The sequence below is a fragment of the Haemaphysalis longicornis genome, unplaced genomic scaffold (genome assembly GCF_048455015.1).
Source record: "Haemaphysalis longicornis isolate Haplotype H1 unplaced genomic scaffold, Haemaphysalis longicornis Haplotype H1 scaffold_7, whole genome shotgun sequence".
In the NCBI taxonomy this organism is placed as follows: domain Eukaryota; kingdom Metazoa; phylum Arthropoda; class Arachnida; order Ixodida; family Ixodidae; genus Haemaphysalis; species Haemaphysalis longicornis.
In genome coordinates, this window is record NW_027526422.1 from 113,112,760 (window position 1) to 113,133,999 (window position 21,240).

The 21,240-nt window shown below is 47.2% G+C and overlaps 1 protein-coding gene across 3 annotated transcripts in view; it reads right to left on the reverse strand.

Moving 5' to 3' along the window:
• LOC144146823 (uncharacterized) overlaps nt 1-21,240 on the reverse strand; it is a 105,190-nt gene that overhangs the window by 39,014 nt on the left and 44,936 nt on the right. The window lies entirely within an intron of this gene.

The window sequence follows — 21,240 nt, forward strand, 5'->3', positions numbered from 1 at the left end:
AAATTTCCTGACCCGTTTATTTTTCTCAAATTGTTGTCATGTCATCCATCAATTTAGGCCAACTTCTTGCATCGCAGTCAGTGTTCTTGATTACAAAATATTTTGAAGGCATGATTGGAACAACTTACAAGGTTAAAAAACAAACGACTGGGTAGGAAATTGTTGAGCTAAACGACAAGCAGCAGAACAGAAAGCTTCTAGCTCAGACTCGATTGGCTGATCTGGACATCAGGGTCACACTCCACCAGCGTCTCAACAGCTCCCAGTGTGTGACCTTTGAGCCAGATCTGCTGAACGAAACCGATGCGTATCTCCTTGCGGGCTTGAAGGATCAGGGCATCACAGCCGTGAGGCGCATCAGCCTCCGCCGTGACGACACGGAGATTCCCACCAAGCACTTCATCTTGACGTTTGACTGTTCAGCACTACCACAACATATAAATACAGGTGTTATCCGGTGCTCCATCCGTCCCTACATCCCGAACCCACGGCGCTCTTTTAAGTGCCGGCGATTCGGGCATGGCACAAACTCTTGCCGTGGCCGAACAACTTGTGCAAAATGCGCCGACTAAGATCATCCCAGCGACAACTGCCCATCCGACTCCCTCACTTGTGTGAACTGCGGGAGCCGCATGCGGCGTACTCACGCAAATGTGAAAAATTTCAACAAGAGAAAACGATAATAAACATCAAGGTCACTGAGACATAACCTTCCCAGAGGTGCGGAACAGGTTCGCCTCTTTCCCCCAGAAGAGGTACACCGACGCAGCTCGCCGGGGGGCGGAGCGTCGTCTGGTTTCCACAGGGACACAGTTCAGCGAATCTGACCTGGTCCCTTTCCTACCCCCCGCTGGGTTGCCTCAGGCACCCCATCGTCACCCCACCGCTTGCTGAGGCAGCAGCGGTTGTGGTGCCAACCCCCTCCGTCGGGACCGCTGCGCTCCCGCCACTAACCTCCCCGTTCTCCACCGCATTGGAGGGTACCGAGGGGATGGACACCGGCGGCCCCGCATCGGCTACCACCACCAGGGCACCGCCCGTGCTACATCTGGCGCCCACGACGCCCTCGGTGGTGGCGGGTCAAACGAAGGACCCCGAAGGGGGCCAAGTCCAAGGGGCCCTGTCCGTCGGGCCGCCCTCTGACATCCGACGAGGAGATGGAAGTTGGGCCATTCCTGCCTGCAATGCAGCGCATGGAGTGGCCTCCGAAGTCCAAGCCAACAGAAAGGCCCAAAAAGCCCCTTCCGAGAGTACACGCCCCGAAAGACAACACATGAATCCACACAGACAATCCATCCAGTCATTCTTAAATATATATAACGGGAACAGAAAACATCATCCAATGGAACTGCAGAGGCCACTTTAAAATGTTGAAGATGTGTATGAGATGCTGCTTGTCAATCGGCCAAGTATCATGTGTCTGCGTAAAACTCACCTCAATTCCAAACTAACAAGTTTCTTCAATGGGTGCATGGTATTGAGAAAATACCGGGTTGGTGCACTCACTCTTCGGGTGGTGTGGCCATTGTCGCCCGTAAATCATTAGCATGCCAACCTCTCTCTTTAAACGCTGTCCTTGAGGATGTAGCAATCCATACGATAATATTTAATGGGTTGATAACGGTATGCTCGATTTACATCTCTCCTGATTTTGCACGTCTGACCTTTGATTTCGAGGCACTGATTGACCACCTATCCAAACGTATATCCTGACAGGCGATCTTCATGTGCCCATATCCCCGCGTCTGGATTAGACATAATCCTACCTTCCTCTTCCACTTGGTTGATGCTGGTACGCCGCATACTCCGATACCTTCGTGGCCTGTTGAATGTGTGAATTGTCCTCCGACAAATACAATCAACGGCGCGGAGCTATTGTTAGAGGCGATCGTTACAAATTTGATCGGGTTTTGTTCGGCATTACCGTCGTATGTCAGGACACAAAAAACGAGTAAAGAAGAGAGCTAAGAATAAAGTAACCGCGTGGCGCCAGAGGCAGAGTAAGCGGAAGTGGAAAGGGGACGAAGGAAGGGTGGGTTGTGGTTTGCGGGAGAGGGAAAAGATAGCAAAGGCACTGAGGATATTTTGAGCTCGGCAGAGATCTCACCTGCATACCACCAAGTGCAGGAGAAGGGATGTAGAGGGAGAGTGACAGGATAAAGTTGAGAGAGACAGAGAGAGAGAGAGAGAAAGAGAGATAGAGGGAGAGGTATAAACAGAGCTGTCAGTCCTAGAATGCTGTTAGGGTTGTGAGGGGATTGAACTCTATGAAAAAAAAATGTCTGTGGAGAGCTTTTTCGAAGAAGAGCGAAGAAGAGCAAAATGATATAAACAAAACAAATATAAAAACCTGCTGTCCTTTTTGCTATTTCTTACTTCGTAACACATGGCCACTTGGGGGATTGGCCCTCATTTGGGAGCTTTGACGAACAAACGTGCTCGGTTCGCAAAATTTATAACACCGTTAATTTGAAAGTAACAGTTGTAGAATATTGCGTGCAGCGTGAACCCTGAACGTGATGTCACGGGAGTGGGACAGGTGCACCCCACTGTCTTAGAACCCCAATTCTATGGAGGCTCTCAGGTGTTCCAGTCTGCCTGCACACTAAGACGAACAAATGAAATAGAAGAAACTGACGCAAACACGTACTACCCGAAAAGAAGCCGTGTAAAGTAATCCGCGACAAAAGACAAAGAAACGAAAGCGACGAGAAAGGCGCAAGTACAATGTAATAAAAAAGAAGTTGCTAATACGTATCGCCATGATTTCGCCTTAAAAGCACGTAAGCAAACTTTACCTCGCCGAGGAAATTCTGTGTCGAAAAGCGGAGGGTTTCGATAACGTTATCCGAGCAACAACCGTTTGGAATGTGGCGCGCCTCCATCATCCGCATTCTTTTTTCTTCCAGTAGGCCATAGTGACGTAATTGCACTGTCTGCCACCGATGGCAGAAACTACTTCTTAGGTCCTCCATTCGCTCCTCTTCCTCCAAGAAAAATTTCAAACAAAAAGGTCATATGAACGCCTTGAAAAAAACTTTTAATGAACTTTGCAGTGCAATCTACATTAATAAAGAAAAACTATAATAAAATAAAGTACTTGGATTTCTTGCCCCCAGCAGTAGCCAAGAGTGCAGCAGTTGAGCGAGAGCAAAGCCTGAAAGATGCGCCACGCCCTAGTGGCGCATCTTTGGTGCGGGCTGCCATGAATTTATTACGTAACCTCAATAATCCGCAAATAGCATAAATCGCATTTCTAAAGCATTTTAATCCTGCCCCGAAATATTATCATGAGTTTAATTATATTACTACAACTCAGCCTCGCCCTAGTTTCGCTCAAACTAGGGCCTTCTGGAATTGCACCCCTGATTCGGCTAGACTTTCCTATTAAAATGGGTGCATCGATCTGTTTTAGGTGGCCCAGACCGGAGCCGCTCCAGAAGGTGGGGTGAAGCTTACTTCTTAGGCATGATTTGAACGCAAAGCGATGTCGAAAGGGTACTTCAATTGTGCGCGCTTTTCCGTGGCGGTAATGGTGACAGAAAATCGCTTGATGCGGGATCGTTGGTCACCTCCGAAATTTATCTCTGCATTATCAAACGAGGGAAAATAGTAAAGTCAACATTGGGTTTTCTGTTAGGTACGCGCGGTATGCTTATTTCAACTAGTGCCGCGCTAACCTAAATAGTTACACGTTGTTCAGAAACGCAAGCACACTTTGGTGCACGAAGGAAACAAGTGCCCTAGGTGGACGTTTCTTTTTTTGTTATTTACACTAGTAGGTAAATATTGCGGCCACAACTGGCTTAGGGGCGACTGTTGTAAAATTAGGAGTTCATCATTGCGCCTAGCGTTCTTTGCTCTAGCTGCGGCGGGAACGGGGACGGACTGCCCTGTGGCGCATTCGTTCCGGATTGTGCAGCACCGGAGGCTGGATGTTGGTGTTGCCGATTTCCCCTGTCGCTTTCAAACAAAACACGCCTGCATTTTTTACCTTTCGAACGAAAACCTCAATTGCCACGTTAGGCGACGCAGGGAAGTCGCAAGGAACGTTGCCACATCGTGTCCTTCAGCACCAGGTAGTGAAAACGGGGGAATTAGGGAGCTACTGGTGGTAAGGTAGTGATACGGCTACGCTAGACAATATCTGGTGACAAGTGGTAAAAAGCGTGTTGCTTCTTCGAACCTTGGTCTTCTTTCATTTCGAACTTTTTCCTTCTTCTAAACACCAACAGTGACTTGCATTGCTCGACTGGATGCGTGTTTAATGTGCTCGATAAGTATTATTCGTTTTTCCCATCCCTTTGAAAGTTGTGCAAGCTGAAATCTGACATTTTGTAGTTGAAGCAAATAATACTGAGTCGCATCCTCCAAAATTCTATATGCAGGACGTCCCACTAACCTTTCCTTTTAATCAATTCCTGATCAGCTTGATTCGTGTGGCATGTTGATTGCACAATAAACAGAAAATGCGATCTGCTCACATATTAACTTGAAACAACTGTATACGTTCTATGAGGTCATATGTATGAATATCGCAATGAGCAGATATTACAGTGACCATTGAAGTTTGGTAGTGGTCATTGCAAGCGCGCCCATAGAAAACAGAGTAGATATTCTTTCAACTAGCACTGCGAAATACTATATGAAGAAAAAATAACATGTTTTATTTCTCAAAACTGTCTTGGTAACGCAATTATGAGGTATTGCAGGATTCTGAAGTACAAGAGATGCAGGAGTCTGAAGTACGTTTCAACGGCCACACGTTCGTGAAGTTTGGTAAACTTTTGACAAGAGGATGTTTCCGAACCCTCTTTCTGTTCCTATAACGCTACTATCAAGTCTACTCAATTAGGAAAACTGGTTGCGAGAGATAGCAAGACGGGTCAAAAGAGTTCTCTGCCACAGTATTCAGCATACTCTTATTCTAAACACCCAGGGGCACTTTGCGAAAGTTGAAAAATACGAGGTGGCTACTGGGCTCAGTGAAATTGAGGGATGCCTCTATTTTTTTTATGCTGATACTCCATTTAGGGGCAAAACAGTAGGATAATAGGGCGGAACGAATTACTATATTCACCGGAACCCCTTTTCATGCAAATAGAGCCTTACGAAGGTATGCGAACAAAAACATAGTTGTTCTGACTCTAACCAGCTGCACCAGAAAATGTGCAACTGCAATGCGCAGAGACGCCACGCTTTCAAACAAATTTTACACGCCGCGTGACTGCTCAGCGGCTGCCCTTAGCAGAGGGGATGGCTAAGAAAGAACACAGGCGTAGCTAATCCAGAAATTCAAAAAGTTGGCCTCAAATTCTTGTAAATGACGATTTCGCCTAATCGAAAAAATTACCACAACCACAAATTGCACGGTAAAGAATTTCAATGGGGGCTGACTTACATCTTTTTTGGTTATTGTACGCCCATACTCCCCGAAGAAAAACCAACAGAAACACTCCACCCCTTTTTTGGGAGGTTGGTTCGGAATGAACATTCTGAAAGGTGTTTGATCATCAGAGTCAGCGGTATAATACGCATGCTTGAGGGGAGCAAATGGTACGACGAAAAGGGGGAAAGGGTGAATGAGGGGTAGAAACTAAACATATTACAGCAAACCTGCTGCTCCAATGGATGTCATAACAGCACATGAAATTACAAGAAAAATCAGGCATTGATAGCCAGCGATAGATAAACAGAAACCAGTGAAGAACTTCTCTGGAATATTTATAAATACTGTGCAATTGGGATATCTGCTCTTGAAGCACGCTTTCTGTGGATCTCACAGGCTCAGCATGTCGCTGTGACCAGCCCAACAAAGGTTGTTATTGTTGTTCCGGTCATTGTACCACATGGCCACATGAATGATAAGCCCAGAATCAGTAGTATGAGCGCTGAATGGGCTGCTAATTTACCCACTCAACCAAATCTACAAAACTGCGAGTTTTAAAACCAAAGATTAAAAATGTTTATGAAACGACACATGAGTGCGGTGGAAAGTGAGTACAACATGTGTAAGGGCATAGTCAAAGCTGACTCCCAGCAATTTTATAGTGTGGCATCCCGCTTTCTTTCGGCCTTTATATCCGGAAAGCTTTTGACACGATTCATCTATAATATACATATTACACAAGACTGAGATAAAAGTCAAAATAAGATACTATTTAGCGGCAGGCCACCTGTTTTAAAACTACTTTTCCCGGTGGGCCACAATAAACCCCGAAAATATTTCTAGCCGCGAAGAAACCTGACTATAAAAAGGCTGTGCCGCATACGAGAACGCTCGTGACGTAATTGGCCTAGTAAGACGAAAAAATCAAAGCCAATAAACAGACATAAACGTGGAGTAGCACGAAAGAAGCTGGTCAAAGCAACTTGCGCAGAAGAACAATAAACAAAACGAAGAAAGAAAAGTAAATACGATCCAGCATTACAGAAGTTCTTAGTAAGAATTGCCACGCTTTTGCCTTCAAGGCCTGCCAGGAGGTTTATATGCCTCGCGAATTTTGTAGCGAAAGCTACACTACGCTACATCGGGCAGTCTATGCGGGGTGATCAGTTTTGTCTTTGAGACCTAGACATCAAACCAAACCCCCTTCTTTAAGTGCCCTGCACGGAGCAGGGGCCAGATGGCGGGGAGAGATAGACGGCGAGGGAGAGATGGGCGAGGATGCCGCGCCGTTGCAATATGCGCGCGCTCCGAAGGAGGACCAGAAGGCCACAAGCGGCGCAAAGCCGTTGGCGATAGAAGAAGACGACCATCCACCTTTTATTGCTCGTACCTTTGCGAGGGCAGAACAATGAAATGAACAAAAAACATGATGAACAAACCTATTTATTGCAAACATGTCTCTACATCATTGCAAAAAATAAGCCTGCGCAGGGCTGGGAAGCTTTTGTCATCATCAAGGGTGAACTGAAGCTAAACAGCAGCAATTTTATTGTTTCAATTAGTGATGACGATACCATAAAGTATGGCAATTCATCTCGTCTGGAATATCGTTCTTTCGAGAAGGCAAACACTTAGGTTGAATACTGGGGCGGTATTCTCGTAACTGTCCCTTTTGAAAACGTCCCTTTTGCGTCCCTTTCATCGTGACGTACTTCCGGTTAAGCAGCGGACGTTGGCAGCATGGAGAAAAATTGGCAGTAGGTTTGCCGCGCGTGCGTGACGTCACTTCCGGTTGTTTGCTTTTAGCCAATCAGGGCTCGCCAAAACGGACACTTCTGAAAGGGACGCAAAAGGGACAAAACTCGAGAATACCGCCCCTGGTCATTTCCTTCTTCTCTATCAAATGTTGCGGGTGAGTAACCGAAGAATGTGAACTACGAACACTCAGCCAGTCATGACTCAACTCTGCATTGCGTTTAAAAATAGTAACTCGACAATCTAGCCCCCTGCCTGGCCAAAACACGGGAAACGGATAGGGTCTTCTGCTGGAACTATATTTTGTCGGGGAATTCATAAGAATTTCCTCAAAGAATTGGTTTCAGTTCGACCTTATTAGAATAATTTGTTTCCACGAAATACTCCAAAGGGCTTTCACCAGGCTTTTCCAAGTACGTATTACATTTTGTTTCGATCATGGTGTCTTGCCGTGATTTTTTATTGATAAAAGCAGCCCGGAAATCTGCAATGATATGCATGCGAATGCTCTAGAAACCATTTTAATGATGGTAGAAAAGACGACGTAAACGGAAACGTGTGCCTACTTGAACTTGGTGGTCAGTGCTGTGCAGCATTCACTGATAAAGGCTATATGGTTTGTGAATTAATGAATGGGTGAACGTTGGACGAAATACCGAACGAACGAATCCTTCAATCAATCAATCAATGCTTGCGGCAGCAATTCGAAACCTGTCCATAACTTACAATCTTCCTTTTGCATGATGGTTTGGTAATGCATGAAGAGGGTATTTTATAAAACACGTATAATTCGCAATATTGGGCTCTAAACGTAGAATGGACGCTATGGGCGTTTTTCCTGTCCTTCATCACACAGGTACGGTGAACTGTGTTGACCGTTTGTCAAGCTCGGACCTGTCCACCCCGAGTAAAGGGTGGAGATAGAACGGACACTCAGCAAGGACTTGGGCTCTCCGCATCCTACAAAAATGACCTCACCAAATACATTTATTTTCTTTCTGGAAGACGTGGCCGTCTAGCATCTTCTGTAGTTACCGCTATTACATCGGGCTCCTTAGGATCGCGAATGGCACTCCTTGTTTCATCGGCAGTTATTAGGCTTGTTAGGTTAGTATGACGGAAAACCGACGTGGGGAAAAAAGAATCAGCACAAATTTCAGTACGTCGAGGAGCGCTCGCGTTTTCCCGACGACATAAAGCTGGAGTTGACTAAAGAGTTGAACGCTTGCCACTGTGGTGGTGCCGTGTGTTGAGAAAAAAATAGCGTTCTCTGCCAACAATAAATATTCTAAAAAGCGCCTTTCAAGATGTATTTGGTTTCATTGAACAACAGCTAAGAAGGAGATGGCCACTGATGCAGCTCGGGCGCATCAGGTATCTTGTGGAGGCGAAGCTGTGTCGATTTAAAATGTTTTGTTTAAAGGTTTCGGCATTCCAGTTTTCAAGTCAACCGGCCGGTTGTGATGGTGCGTGTAGGCATACATCTTCATTTTTTTATTTTCAAAATGCCTGTGGGGCAATTTCTGTTATTTTGTTTATTTTTCCTAACCAAGTTTAAGTGAACCCGCTCCCGCATACCGGCCTGCCCGTGGTTACAGAGGCAAGCGATAAAATAGACTGCATGACTTAACAGGTAGTAGCAGCATTTAGGGTTGTACAGTGACCGAATCGTCATCGTCGTGCTAACAAGAAGCAAGAAATGTGAGGTTGAAGCAGAGGGATGGAGACCAACAGATCATAGCGGGACCTATTTATAGAATAGGTATGTAAATTATGGCGGAGGGCATCACCGCTCGTCTGCCTGAATACGTCGGCAAAAATCATCGCCATAATGACAGAGAATATGGAGGAATGCAGAGTTTCGATTGTTGACAATGTTCATATGCACTATTTTACGTTGTTGTCTGGGTCACTTCGTAGGTTTACCTGTACGTGGCCTAGGAATTTTCGACTCCCAAAGTTGACAAGTGCTAATTTTTGGAATGATAGACGAATATCCACAGAGCTCAAAACAAATAAAGACAATGGAGATAGCTGGTGTAGAGGGCCAGGTTGTGATTATGCCTGCTACGATATGAGATTTAGAAATTTAACTTCTGATAGATATCTAAAACCACGTTTGACCGAAAACATTGGTTCATCCCCTAGGAAGTGCGATGGGTGTAGTGGGATTTGTCGTCTGTAGATTTCTAGAAATTGTTTGCGTCGTGTGGCGTGGAGTGCCTTGCATATAATTAGTATATGAAATATGGATAGACCATCTCCACACTGGCCGCACAGGGGTCTCGAAGACCCAGTGAGAAAGTGTGAATGTGTTACATAAGTGTGGCCTATCCGTAGCCTGGCTAAGGCTACGTCCATGTGTCGGTCTTGTTTGTCGGTTGGTTGTGTATGTTCCTAAGTGTGCCTTATAGTGTGGAGTTTGTTGTCTGTTTGTGTGTCCCATATTTCTGCCAAGAGTTGCGGAAAATTGTTCATACCAGCGGCTTCAGGTCGAGGTAGGAAACACACGGTACATCTATGCTACCGCGAAGAGCAGCCACAGCGGCACTCTGGTCAGCAATTTCGTTCCCCAGAATGCTACTGGGAGCCGGAAACCAGCAAACAAATATTTTTAGTTGTGAGTGATTAGCAGAGGTTAGAGGTTTGATTAGATGCTTTGATTTTGTGTAGGTTTGGCGCAATGCTATGCTGTTACCACACTTGGCGAGTCTGCAAAGATATTGAAGTGTTCTGTTCTAGTTTGTGTAATGTGTTGTACTGCTAATAAGATACCTTGTGCTTCTGCCGTAAAAATGGTGCTATTTCTGTGGATTCCGGCTGATAGCCTCCGCAAAACCATCCGCGCAGCAATGAGAGACAAGCTGCGGAAACGTCTCCCCACGCCGCCACCGACCCACATCGCTTCCCTTACCGACGTGATTAGGGAAGAAGTGCAACAAGCGTTGGGAACTTCTACGCCATCCGAAGTACCCCACGAGCCAGAAGCTATCTCCTACTCCGCGGCAGTTCGCCAACTCCGCCCTGCTTCAACACGTCGTCAACAGGACCCGCCATACCACCGCCCACTGTTGCCCGCCCGACCCCCAGTAGCCAAAAACCAGACGCCAAGGAAGACCGACGTGTGGCGAACGCGGAGAGGCCGACCACATCTACCGTCGCTGTCCCTACAAGAGACTCGGTTTGCGAGGCTTCTCCGTCGACGCCCCGTGCCTCCGATACGGCCAGCGCCTTGCTGAGATCGAAGAATACCTCTCCAACACCAACCGAGGACCATCCCGCTTTAACCGTTCACTTTCGCCGTACCCGTATCAGTCACCGAACCGCCGCAGCACTGCTGACTTCTCACGTGGAAGGTCCCCCAGCCCACGCGGGGGAAACTAAAAGCAGCAGCTTCTGGAGGTAAAGTTGCACGACTGCAAAAAAATGAAAACCCTCCAACGACGCAGCGACTCGCTGAATACCATGATTCACGACATGCCCTCAGCCCGACGACCCAATCTAACCCTGACGTGACTCCAGAACACGACGACAGCAAAACGGCGCGACGCGTACCCGACATGACCAAACCTGCCGCTCAGAACACGACGAAGACTACGACGCATAGTGCCCGACTGTCAAAACGTACAAGCCGAGATACGACGCACCGACGCACCCGAAACTCGAGGAAAGTGGCGTCCGACGTTCAGCTGTCCATCGACGGCTTTGATATATTCGCCTCATAGACATGGGAGCCGACTACTCAGTAATGAGCGGACCATTTGTGTATAAGCTGAAGAACGTTATGACCACATTCGCAGCAGGAGGCCACCTCTTGACGGCAAGTGGAACGTGCGCATCGCGCGTCACCATAGGCGGCACAACCTACTCTGCGGCGTTCGTCATTTTGCCTAACTGCTCCCGCGACGTAATTCTCGGAAAGGACTTTTTGACGGACAACGGCGCAAGAATTGATCTACAGAACAAGTCGATACCTTTTGCCTCCGATCACTCCACGACGCCGCAGCAGAACCACGAACATCGTGCTGCTGTAAGGATCGCCGACGATCACGTCACCCTGCCACCCCGGGCACGCTTGATGATCACCGTCTACTGTGAAGGTGCTGCTCCTGAAGTAGACGCTATCGTGGAGAGTGAACAAACGTTGCTCCGTGACCGCGGTGTGTCTGTTGCAAGAGGCAATGCGCGGTATAAGCAACGCAAATCCCACGTTTTGGTCACCAATTTCACCGAGGAGTACCATCATGTAAACAAGGGCGCTGCAATTTCGTTCCTCGAAGAAACGCAAGAAGCAAGTGACGTGATCGCAGTCGCCAAGTTTGAACGCGCACCCGAAGATACCTTCAAGCTTCCCCATCCCTTCGAAGTGGATTCGGCGCTACCCCAAGAAGAAAAGAACAAGTTATTGGCTGTGCTGCGTCGCTACAGGGAGTGTTTTTCGTCGAACTCAAAAGTTACGTCAGACACCTCTGGCGAAGCACCGAATCGTAACAGCAGATGGAGCCCGACCTACCCGACAATCACCATACCACGCCTATTCACACGAGCGCGAAGCCATCCGGACTCAAGTCCACGAAATGCTCAGCGACGACATTATACAGCCATCGAAAAGCCCCTGGGCTGTTTCGGTCGTACTCGTGAAGAAAAAAGACGGCACACTGAGGTTCTGCGTTGACTACCGGCAATTGAACAAGATCACCAAGAAGGACGTGCACCCCCAGCCACGAATCCATTACGCATGCGACCACCTCGGCCACGCGAAGTACTTCTCCTCGATGGATCTGAAGACAGGCTACTGGCAAATTGAAGTGGACGAGAGAGATCGAGAGAAGACTGCCTTCATAACCCCGGACGGCCTATACGAGTTCAAGGTGATGCCGTTTGGGGTATGCATGGCGCCAGCAACGTTTCAGAGTGTCATGGACACTGTGCTAGCTGGCCTAAAGTGGCACACCTGCCTCGTATACCTCGACGAGGTTGTGGTATTCTCCCGGACTTTCGACGAACACCTTGCAAGGTTGCAATATGTACTTTGGAAGTACACCTTAATGTTTGGTCAGGAGAGGACGAGACCAGTCCCATCACGATGGGGGGTGTTTTTAGCCCAGCCAGGAGAAGGAGGCAAGGTTTTTCACCCCCCACGGATGGGCTAGTGCACCCCTGTTACATTGGCTTTCAATAAATGCCGCTGTTTGCCGGGCACCTCCCGAGGCTGTGGTTAGCGATGATGGATCAGGGAGTTAGTGGAGGGGAGATTCATTGGGGAAAGGGTACATTTATGTGGGAGCTGAATTAGTTCAGGAGGCGCCACCCCTGCTTTCCGAACTCACTTTCTGATGGGACTGGGTTGTGTTGTCTTCTGTCGCGAGTTGCAAGAGCACCGCTTTTCTTTGCTTTTCCACCAAATTGGCTTTACTTGAAATTCACATTGGAGCATACCTCCCAGTTCATTTATTTCTCTAATTGGCTTTAACCTGTGATAGCTTTGCTGGTGCAGGTTTTTGTTCCCATTTTCATTTATTTTGCTTTCATTACACAAGGGAACAGGAATTTGTTTCTGTACTCGAGGCCATCCGTACGTCGGGGATAACGCTGAAGCCTGAAAAGTGCCGCTTTGCATACGAGGAACTCGAGTTTTTGGGCCATGTTGTCAATGCTGCGGGAGTCCGGCCGGACCAGGCGAAAACGTCAGCCATAGCGAACTTCCCGAGACCGACAGATAAGAAGGGCTTGCGTAGATTTCTTGGACAGTGCGTATACTACCGGCGCTTCGTCGCAAACTTCGCTCGCATTGCAGAGCCACTCACGCGCTCAACAAAAAATAGCACCTCTTTAAGCTGCGAAAATGCCAAAAAAAGCGTTTTGTGAGCTGCAACAATGCCTGCAAAGCCCGCCCGTGCTCCCGCACTTCGACGAAAACGCCGAAACGAAAATGCACATGGACGCCAGTGATATAGGTTTTGGTGCCGTTCTCGTACAAAAGAAAACGGGTGCGAAAAAGTAATCGCCTATGCAAGCCGTTGTATGTCCAACGAAGAAAGAAACTACTCAGCCTCGATTATAAGGGCCATTTCGAAATTTCGCCCATACGTGTATGGAAGACCATTCAAGGTTGTGACAGACCACCATGCGCTGTGTTGGCTCGCAAATTTGAAGGACCCCTCTGGCCGTCTTGGTAGGCGGAGCTTGCGCCTGCAAGAATTCGACGTTACAGAAGTCTATAAATCCGGCAGGAAACACTCCGGTGCCGACTGCCTGTCCCGCGCCCCCGTCGACCCTCCACCACAAGACTCCGATGAGGACAGAGCGTTCTTTGGAGTCGGGGCGGAGAGCGACCTAGCCACCCAGTAGCATGCCGACCCCGACTTACGCGTCATAATCGACTATCTCGAAGAATGCAACGTCGCCGTACCTAGGACCTTCAAACGCAACCTACCAGCATTCAGCCTGAAAAACTCCGTTGTCGTGAAGAATAATTTCAGCCCCGGAACCAAAACAAATTATCTTTTTGTCATCCCAGCAGACCTTCGCGAAGAAATATTGGAAGCGTGCCACGACGACCCGACTTCCGGACATCTCGGAACAGCCCGCACAATTGCAAAAATCAAGGCGAAGTACTACTGGCCCCGCCTTACATTCGACGTCACCCACTACGCCCGGAGTTGCCGTGACTGCCAGCGACGAAAGACGCCACAGCCGAGACCAACCGGACTTCTGCAGCCGATAGCTGTCTCATCGAGGCCCTTCCAACAAATTGGAATGGACCTTCTGGGCCCATTCCCTACATCCCGATCCGAGAACAAGTGGATTGTCGTAGCGACAGACTACATCACACACTACACTGAGGACGCCGCTCTTCCGAGGGGGACTGCACAAGAATTGTCAAAGTCCTTTATAAGCCAGGTTGTGCTGCGACGTAGAGCCCCGAAGTCATAATCCCGGAACGCAACCCGGCCTTTACTGCGGAGCTGATGCAAGGAGTATTACGCTACAGCAACACGGCTCATCGAAGAACGACGGCGTACCACCCACAAACGAACGGACAACAGAACATCTCAACAAGACAATCGCAGATATCCTGTCAATGTACGTCGAAGTTGAGCATAAGACTTGGGACGAAGTGCTCCAGTAGGTCACCTTGGCGTACAAAACGGCTATGTAGGCAACTACACAGATGACGCCGTTCGAGCTTGTCTACGGAAGATTGCCGACTACGATGCTTAACGCCATGCTTCCGCATGTAGAAGACGACGCCCTCAACCCCGACGTACAAGGATACGTTCAGCGTGCTTAGGAGGCCCGTCAGCTCGCTCGAGTTTGTACAACAGACCAGCAGGTGGCGGATGCCGGCCGCTACAACCTCCGACGCCGAGACGCCGAGTACCACCCAGGGGATCGTGTTTGGGTTTTGACGCCTATCCGACGGCGCGGACTCAGTGAGAAGCTCCTGCGACGGTATTTCGGACCCTACCAGATTCTACGACGTGTCGGCCAACTCACTTACGAGGTGATCCTCGATAGTGATCCCGGAACATCACGACGACGCACGCGGCCAGAAGTCGTCCACGTGGTTCGCTTGAAGCCTTACTATGCAAGATGACGGACTTTGTTGTTGTTTGTTTGCATTGTCTTTTGTTTTAGCATCTGGTCGATGCACTCTTAGATGGGGGGGAGGTGATGCCGCGAACCACATGTGGGTTTGTTTGTTGATTGTTTGTTTTTACTGCCGGGCCACGCCCGGCTCCGTTATCTGTGTCCCAAGCAAAGCGCGTCTTTCATTCTTTATTTTTATGCCGCAAGGGCTATCTCATTCAGATAAGCAGACAGTTTCGTCTTAACGTCACTAGCCCAGAATAATCTCCTCTGATCTACAATGTTCTGGATGTAAATCGACGGTTCTAGAAACACTCGCGCCGAAAGATAAAAGCCTGCAGAACAGAAGTCGGACATTTCCTTTCGACGACACTCACCTGCGCAAGTCAATTTTTTGACCGCTGCTTCGCCGCCTCTGTATTCTTTTGAGTTGTTAGGGGAGCACAAGTTCGCTCCAATGAACATGTTTTGCTTGAAGGCAACTGCGTCATCTTAGGCCACGTGACAATATTCATCTGTTATTCACCCGAATTAGTTGATAGAGGAGAAAGAAATGACCCGTATTCAAACTAAGTGTTTGCTTTCTTGAAAGCACGATATTCAAGACGGGACGAATTGCCATAATTATTGGTATTGTCATCACTAATTGAAATATAGAAATGCTGTGGTTTAGCACGAGTTCACCCAAGGTAATAGCGGAAGCTTCACAGCCCTGCCCAGGCAAATTCTCAAGTGGTGGTAAAGGTGTGGTTTCACAATAATATACAGACAGGTTTGCAATAAATAGGTTTATGCATCATCGTTTTTCGGCTCACGATATTTTTCAGGCCTCGCCAGCCTACAAACGACGAAAGGTGGATGTTCGTCTTCCTCCTTCGCCCATATCTTTGCGCGGCTTGTGACCTCCTGGCCCTCCTTCGTGGCGCACGCTTGTCGCAGCGGTGCTGTCTCCTCGCATATCTCTCCCCTGCCGCCTATCTCTCTCCGCCATCGGGCCACTGCTCCGTACCGGTCACTTGCGTGAGTTGGTGTGGTTTGATCTCTAGCTCTCAAGGACAAAACTTGTCACCCCGCAACGACAGCCCGAGGTAGCGTAGTGTAGCTTATGCTAAAAAATTCGCAATGCATTTAAACATTCTCGCAGACCTCGAAGGCGAAAGCCTGGCAATACTTAATAAGAACTTCTTTACTGCTGCATAGTATTTACTTCGCTTCCTTCACTTTGTTTCTTGGTCTGTCGGCGCAAATTGCTTTGGCCAGCTTCTTTTATGCTAGTCAAGGTTTTCGTCTTTTTATTCGCTTTGATTTGTTCGTCTTAAGCTCGTTAAGAGGCATTCACAAGAGAAGTTAGATTCTTCCAAACATTTGAAAATTTGCCACAGCAACAAGAAAAACTCCCACCTTCCCTCGCGGGAACCCCTGTGTAGATGCGATGCATAGGGGGTTCACGTTGCACCGTTGGACAGCGGAGGAACGGCGCTGGAACGATGGAGCGGAGCGGCGCAGGCACCGCGTTTTATAGCGCGCATAACGGTGAGGGGACGCGCCGGCGCCAGTGCGTCTGCCGCGGCTTTGACGCAACACAATCCAACACAATCCACTTTAATCCAATCCAAATCCAAGCCAAGCCAAGCCAAGCCAAGCCAAGCCAAGCCAATCCAATCCAAGCCAAGCCAAGCCAAGCCAATCCAATCCAATCCAATGCCCCTCGCGAGAGAGTGTTCGCTATCGTAAAGGAGAGGGGGTGAGCGGCGGAGAGCGCAGCTGGCGCGGTGAGGAGAATGGGGGAGGGGTGGACGCCGACAACGCCGACAACGCCGGATGGCTGCAGGGACAAGGCGAGTGAATGAGATGCGTTCGCATCTAATACATCGTTTTGGTGCACGAGCGGTGGCGCAGCTGCGAATTCGCAAGCAAAATTCGCCCCATGTAGAACGGGCTTAACAAGGCTAAATAGTCACGCGCGTTCTCGCATGTGCACAGCATTTTTAAGAGCGAAGCTCCTCTTGCTTGGGCCCTGTCTCGCCCCTCCTTGCTGCTGTATGGCGCACATTAATGATGATTGTGGCAGGATCCCCCTAGGGATTGGCCAACCAAAGATTGGCCAAAGAAATCAAAACGTTCAACGCGTTCGTTGCTACCCAAGAAGGACGACAGGAAGAAGAGGTTGTCGTTCGTCGCCTGCGAGCTGAAGACACGTACCGGGAGTACGCGACACAAGAGGGTCTGCAGAAGGCGACGGCCAAAGAGGATAAAATGTCACAAACCAATTTCGCCAACTTACACATGGATATTCTCATCGTCCCAAACAAGCCCTACAAGCCCGTCGACAAGCCCTACGTCGACGGGCTTGTCAACGGAGCGGTAATAATCTTGACGTGTCGAGCCTTCATGTGATGTGCGGGCGACTGTTTCACGGTTTTACCGATAAGCATTTTAGCTTTGCCCCTCTCATCATCATTCACTTTTTGGAGATGGCGGGATTTTTTATAATCAGGTTTCTTCGCGCCTAGTATGCGCCTACTCATAAGAGTAGCAAGAAATATTTTTGGGGAGTAGTACGCCCTACCGGTAAAAAAAGTTTTCAAACAGATAGCCAGCGTCTAAGCAGTATCTTATTTAGGTCTTCTCTCTTATTCTTGGATTATATGTATATTATCTATGAATTGCGTCACAAGCATGGACGGAAAAAAAGTTCGAAAGGGGGAAAGCGCCACTATAAATTTTCTAGGAGTGCTCTGACTTGCCTTACACCTGTTGTACTCACCACCGCACTCATGTGTCATGGCATAAACAATTTTTAATCTTTGCATTTCTCGCTGTTTTGTAGACTTTGTGAAGCGGGTACATTAGCAGCAATTCCATCCCCCATACCACCGATTGTGGGCTTATTCTCCAAGTGTTCATGTGATACAATGACAGGAACAACAATAACAAACTTTGTTGTGCCAGTCGCCACATCATGTTGAGCCTGCGGAATCTACAGAAAGCCTGCTTCAAGAGCCGATTTCCTAATTACACAGTGTCTATGAACATTCGAGAGAATTTCTTTCGTTTCTGTTTATATATCACTACCTGTCAATCCCTGAATTTTAATGCAATTTCATGTGCTGTTATGACTTCCATTGTAGCCGCAGGTTTGCTGTATTATGTTTGGTTTCTCGCTTGTCGCGTTTCACGGCCGGTTATAATTTGACTAACTCTTGGTGAAGCCATTTAATAATTTGCTTCTATGCAACAAAAAACTGTGCTATGTTAGTTCAGCCAGCAGAGCATAATGTTCCCGACACCCAGGTTCTAAGTCCACCATATCACACATCATCCTACTTATTTACACTTCATAACGAATTTCAATTTTCTTTTTGAGAAAGTAGCGGCTGTTACCGAAGAATGGAGGTCTTACGTCTTTGGTGTCAAAAAACCCCCGAGCAGTTTGCATGCACGGCGCAAAAAGCATGCGGGGAATTTAAGCTTATTAGTTGGCTCACTAAAGCATCAACATAGAGTGTGTTGCTGAGCGATTGTAAAACTACGATGGTTTTAGCCTGGCAAAGGGCCACACAGCGGATGTCGTTTTGCCACGTGGTGTCATCCATTGTTTGACAGACAGTGCAGGAGGCGGCGACCGGGCAATGGGAGATTTGCAAATGAACCTGTAGTTTCACGGTAGTGATATCAAATTAATACGCAGTTTACTTGTGGAAGTCTATATTCTAGGCCAAAAATTGGTTTTTCAATCCTAGTGAACAGTTAGGTCACACTTTGTGGTTGAGTGATAACGTTGGAGACGGCGCCATGTGAAGTGGGAGAAATGTTTTTTTTTTATGATGTCACCAACCGGTACAGCAGGCGAACGTGTCTGACGGGCACCACGCGACCCTTTTAAGTGGAGCACACAAACTTCTCTGTACAAACCCGCCGCATAAATAAATTGCGTATTGCTCCTTTCGTCTCTGCAACTTTATTGTTATCATTTTTACACTGCTTTCTTTCGCTCCGATAATTTTAACTTCAGGCAAGAGCGAACTTCGGGCTCTCGCCGGCATTGTTTCCTGTGGCGGGAAGTAACATCGTTCCGCGACCGCTCGACAACGCCTCCTAATGTTCTCGCCTTAATACTAGTTATTTGAGTTCGGGCTTTTACCACACGAGCCTGAACCACAAAAGACAACAAAATCGGCACGTTTATATTATCTTGACTAATGGCGATGAACAGCGTACGTGGACTTTTTTCGTCATTTCTGTCATCAGTATTGATGGCCTAAATGTGGTCTGCATGAATATCCATGTTAGATGTAACAATAAAAATTGAAATCTTTTATTTGCGACACTTTCCTCCTTATGGTAATCAACCTCGCGGTTATCCACTGCCGCGTGGTCTGCTTATGCGTTTTTACGAACCCTGTTTTTTAATCACGTCACGCTGCTCCAGTCGTGATTGCTAATTTACTTATTTCTTGATGCAAGAACCATGTCGATATGCAAATCAGCTTCTTTACTGCGTTTAAAAATGCAAATCAGTGTCTTTGCGCCCTGAAGTTGCTGCTGTCCGGAGAAGTAGAGACGAACCCTGGCCCAGAAAGTGATTGTGAAGATCTTAAACACCAAGTGATGCCGCTTGCCGTTGACAGTGATGCTATACTGACCATTCTGCGTGAACTCAAAGAAAAGTCATCTAAAATAAAACAGGCGCAAGCACATATAATCGATGCTGTAAAAGCATACAATAAATCAAAACAGGTAAAGGCTACCGTAACTACTATTTCCACAAGGTTTGAAGCGGTTGAGAGCAAGCTCACAATGTTAGATTCATGCAGTGCGGAATTGTCAAGGGTTATTCTGGCCACTCAAAAGCTGACCGAAAAAAATTTAATGTTAAAAAACCGGTTGGACGAACTTGAAGACAGTTCCACTAGTGAAAACCTTGTGTTTTTGGTATTCCTGACTCGCTCGACTAATCTTGGCAACAATCAGAAGAAAAAATCTTCGAAGTACTTGGTAACCAGATGTCATTAAATATCCCCACGCATAGTGTCGCACGCGCGCATAGAATTGGGGCACCTGATAAAGATAAAATTAGGCCGATTGTTGTTAAATTTACAAAGGACCAAACTAAGGATCAAATACTCTGCACTAAATCAACACTAAAAGGAACGGATATTACAGTTGCTGAAGATTTCTGTGCATCAACCCGACATGCAAGAAAGAAACTAGTAGAATTTGCTAAAGAAACCACCCTCGACGAATCGTTCAAGCTTCGCTACAATAGGCTTATTTTAAACAAAAAATGCTAGAAGTACTGCCCCGTCAAAGATACTGTTTCTGAGTTGTCAAATTCGCGTGCCTCCTTTCAACGCCGGGGTGATAAGGCTTGCCCCTCTTCATCCGGAGCATAGCTAATAAAGGATGCCAGTGCGCGTGCACAAGCCAGTAGGAACATAATTCTTTTCACTAATATCCGTAACGCAGTCCGTAATCTGGACGATTTGTCTTCTGCTGCTGATAGTACTGACCGAAACGTGGCTGAGCGAGTCTGTGCAAAATGCGGAGTTATTTCTGAACGGCAGTATTCGGTATTTCGGTGCGACCGCTCCTCAAGACGCGGTGGGGGCGTCTTGATAGCTGTAGCTGATAATTTGTAATGCTTTCAATTATATTTTGTAGCATCACTGGAATTTATTTGCTTTCAGACTACTGTTGACTACCAAAAGCTTGTATTTTGTGTCTGAAATCGTGCACTATCTGCGCCCGCCGGATTTTGTAATGCCCTTTATGATACTTTAAATGCTGTTCGTGCCCAATTCACCAACGTTCCTATTTGTTTATTTGGTGATTTTTCCTTCCCTGGCATCGACTAGTCTTCCGTCACAATTAGCACAGATGTCAGGTTATCTGAACCCTCCCAGTTCCCTACACTTTGCTCGGAATTCTCTTTAACTCAGGTTGTTACACAGCCAACAAGACTTACTCGCACCGCTGCGAGTATATTAGACCTTTTACTAACAGATGCCCCTGACCTTGTTTCAACGATTAGTTATATGGAAGGCATTAGTGATCACCGTTTACTGCACATCACGTTGAATTTACCTGCCCGGACGTCGCCAAACAAAACAACAAAGATTTTCATCTATGGCAAAGCAAATTTTACTGCTATTAATGAGGGACTTGAACAATTTCTGGATGAATTTATGATTGGTTTTGAATTGCGTTCGGCTGATACAAACTGGTGTATGCTCAGGAAAAAAATACAAGAACTTATCGACCTACATGTTCCCCATAAAACATAACAACAAATCACAAGTGTCCATCGTATAACCAGACATCCAAACCTATGGCGAACAAAAAGAAAAGAATTTTCCGCAAACCCCAATTATCGCGCAAACCGGAACATTGGTCCAAGCTTAGAGAAATCGTTTCCTAATACAAGAAACCAATCAAACAAGCAAAATATAATTTCTTTAACAGCAAGTTATCTTCAGTGTTAACAAATACCCCAAAGACAT